This window comes from Octodon degus, unplaced genomic scaffold (assembly GCF_000260255.1).
Source record: "Octodon degus isolate 3935 unplaced genomic scaffold, OctDeg1.0 scaffold00289, whole genome shotgun sequence".
Classification (NCBI taxonomy): Eukaryota; Metazoa; Chordata; class Mammalia; order Rodentia; family Octodontidae; genus Octodon; species Octodon degus.
Window position 1 is genome coordinate 1,932,393 of NW_004524865.1, and position 4,051 is coordinate 1,936,443.

Sequence of the window (4,051 nt, forward strand, 5' to 3'; positions counted from 1 at the left end):
TTTTGGATTTATTTATTTATTTGGTAGAGGGTCTCACTATCCTCAAACTTGTAGTCTCAGCCTCCCCAGCACTGAGATTTCAGACATGCGCCACCACACCGGATTTCAGTAGCGGGCTGGGTGTGGGACCGGCACAGCACGTGGTACCCTGGATCGAACCGGGGTCCTTGTGCTTGCCAGGCAGGTGCTTAGATCACGAAGCTATCACTCCTGTTTTAACTGTAAACTGTTTTATAAAAGATAGGCTTTCAAACTGACCTAAAATAAAATGAATCTATGTTCTGTGTAAAAGAGGCACAAGAGCCAAGATGAAAAGTTGAAGCTTTGATGGGAGCTTTCCACACAAGGCATTTTCTGAATTCTGAAGTTGTTGAGGAGTTGAAAGACTTAGGCCAAAAACTTAGGCAAAGAAAGAAAAGGTCTAATATTCTCAAGTTAATGTATGATATAAAAACTTAGTAGGAAGAAAGACCTAGACATAAGCAAGCCAGGAACAATTGTACCAAAGAAAGCTGAGCTTCCCCCAAATATGCCTTCCAGAGTGAAGCCAAATGTTTGAGAAAGAGGAAGGTTGAGAGGGACCAATAAGAAAGGTGTTACTGTTTGGAAATAGAAAGGACAGAGAATAAACCAAAGTAATTGTTCTGTCTACAGAGAGGTCTAGAGGACATTACATCCATACAACTTAAAAATTATTTATTTTTCTTCCTTGAGACAGGGTTTCGCTATGTAGTTCAGGGTGGGCTTGAACTCACTTTTTCACCCAGGATGGCCTCAAACTCACAGCTGTCACAGCCTCCTTCTGCCTCAGCCTCGGAGTGCTGGGATTCCAGGTGTCCACTACCATGCCAGAAGTAAAGATGATATTTTTTAAAAAAGAAAAGAGAGAGGGTTTAAATCAAAATGTTTACTTTTCATAAAAATAGCAATGAAAACATTAGAAATTATAGATTTTCATTAAAGAAAATCATAGGAATTCATCAATGGTTGTTGTACCTCATGCTGTGGTCTTCAAATTAGTTGTTCAGAGTGGTATGTTGATATAACAGCACCAGCAATGAAACAAGGAATTTATAAATTTTTATTAATAAATTTATAAATGTTGATTAATCAAAATATCTAATGATAGAGCTCTGTCTAAACAGAAATCACTTCAAATTAGTTCTCAGAAATGATTATTCATTTGTGATTATTTCATTGAAGTCTGAAAATAGTTAAAAATGATCCAATAGAAAATAATGGTTACATATAAATATAGCTATTGATTAAGTTTGAAAACCAACAGAAAACAAGGACAAAATAGGAGTACAAGACAACACAGTTAATCACAGCACCCTATTACACTCTGCAGTAAATAATAAGGCAGCATTTTTTAATCTGAAAGCTACAGCATTATTTAATAAAAAATTTAGAACAAATCATTCTGGTAGAAGAAGAGAGGAGGGCATCAGTGGAAGTTGTGTTGGTGTAAGAGCAAAATCTTCCTCAACTCTTAGGAGTTGTCAATAGGTAAAGTGGACGTAGGCTATAGAACATGAAGATAATTCACAATAAAGCATCTCAAATATTAAAACCTGATCTTGAAAGGATAAGTCTTTGATTAAACTGAGAAGTATTTTTCATTTTATGTACTAAAGCTTTTTATAGGGCTTCTGACATTTGTTTGCTTACAAAAGGCACTTCTGAAATTGTAACAAAAAGTCACAAATTTATAAAACTCAGGTAAGTTGTTCTTGCTTTTATTTCATGCCTCTGATCTACTTGTTTAATTTAAAGTCGTTTGGTTTTTTGTAATTATTTGACTCTAATTTCACAGATTTATTTTACAAGTATTTTCAATATCAAAAAAGTTACTTTCAGTGCCAAATATGATCTTTTTTTGTATTTTAGGGAAGGGTCTACAGGATGTTCAGGGTCTCACTTCTATATGGGACTCATAGTGATCCATGTGTTCACAGCCTCCCAAAAGCTGGGATTACAGGCGTGTGCCACCACACCCTGTCTCAATCACCTTCTCAGCGCACCCTGGGGGTGAGGCCAGCAGGGCAGGCCTGGCAGGCTCAAACCCCTGGCCCCTGCGCCTGCCAAATATGACTTAGATAAATTAATATATCATACAATTTATCTTTTAGCTTTATGGTTTTCTCAACTTTTAATTTTACAAACACAGAAGACATTTTATGAAGATGAATTAGTAATCTTTCCTAAATTAAAGGTTTGATTGTGTTTACCATTAAAATACAATAAAAGATCTTACATTGATGGAGTGTAGAAAGAGTAATATAATTCTTATTAAAATCAATATTATTTGTGAATTTTCCACATCCAATAGTTTGGATTGGAGTATTTGGTAGTGTGGTCCAACCATGGTGTCACAATCCCTGACACTCAAGTGTAGTGTGTATGGCAAAAGTCATCCTATCCACAGTGAAACTCAGAAATATAAATGAACACTGCTGTTAGGCAACAATTCATGCTTTCCAATTCTAAAATTCATTTTTCTGTTTATTGTATTTTAATTATTATTTTGATTGCACAAATTTAAGGAGTATTGTACAAATTTAAGAAGTGACAATTCAATACATGAATACAGAGTATAATGAGCAAATAGGGGCAATTAATATTGTCATCTCTGAATTTTTTTCCAATTTACTAACATCTGATAATTTATATGTATGTATGGGCTACAGAGTGATATTTAAGTAGCTGTATACAATATGTAGAGATCAATCAGGGTAACAAATACTGTTTTTTCATTTACTTTGTATTTGGAAAATCTGAGCTCCTATTCTGTAGATATTCATAAAATAGGCAATAAGCAATTGTGAATTAGAATCCTTCAACTGCTCTGTAGAACAGTAAAACACACCAGATCCATCTGTGTTTGGACACCTGTGACCAACCTCTCATTACGACCTCTTCCCTCAGCTGTTCCCAGCCTCTCAATTACAGTTATGCGTCCAACACCTTGTTATCTTGCCATGCGTGTCTGGGAGAGCTCATGTGGAATTTGTCCTTCTGAAATTAACAACTTGAAGTTTTGTGCATTTGGCTGAAAATGATAGGTTTTAATTGTTGTTATGGATGAATAATATCCCTTTGTGTATTTTATTAGTCATTCTCCCATTTCGGGAAAAGACTACCCAATACCTGAAATTTAAAGGCAGAAGAGTTTATTTTGGCTCAAGGTTTTAAAATGTTCAATGGATAGTTGGCTGTCTCCAAAGAAGAAATGCAAGGAAAAAATGCAAGGGATGACTAGACAGCCACTCAATCTATGCCAGCCAGGAAGGATGGGGGAAAGAAAGGAGCTGGGGAGAGTAATGTCTGATTCAGATCACCACCTCCGACATCCACTTTTTCCAAGGTCCTCATCTCCTAACAACACGTTTGAATATTAATTTAACAATGAGTTAATCGACTGATGAGTGCAGCACTTACCTTGCAAAATCCTCATCTCTGAACACATATTTTGGGAGACATTTTAGATCAAAACCAGAGCATGGACATGCACCACAATGTAGCATATTCTTCTGATACTGGGCGTGTAGTTTGATTCTGTATTTTCAACTTGAAGAATTTATACTGTTTTCCGCAGGCATACTGATTTATATTTCCAGCAACGGTGTGAGAGTTCCTTTTGCCACATCCTCACCAGTTTTTGTTAATTTTATCTTTTTGATCAAAGCCATTCTAACTAAACTGAGCTTTCTTACTGTGGTTTTGAATTTTGGGTTTTTATTTTTTTCTGATTGACAATGAAATAAGCACTTTTTGCCCATAAATTTTTAACTTTTTATAAAATTCCTATTTAATAAGTTACATTTTTAAAAATTCTGCAATGAAGCTCTGAATCTCTGAATCTTTTCTAAGAATCTCTGAAATGAAAACCAAGTTTTCCAATATTAGTAAACACATTTGTTGACCAATTTCCAAATATTTGAGGTGATTTCTGCCATTTTGGTGATTTTACTAACACAAAGTTCCAGCTTCGCTGAATTATGGGAGCCTGGCAAATTATATTTACTCTTAGTTTTTATGTAACATTAGT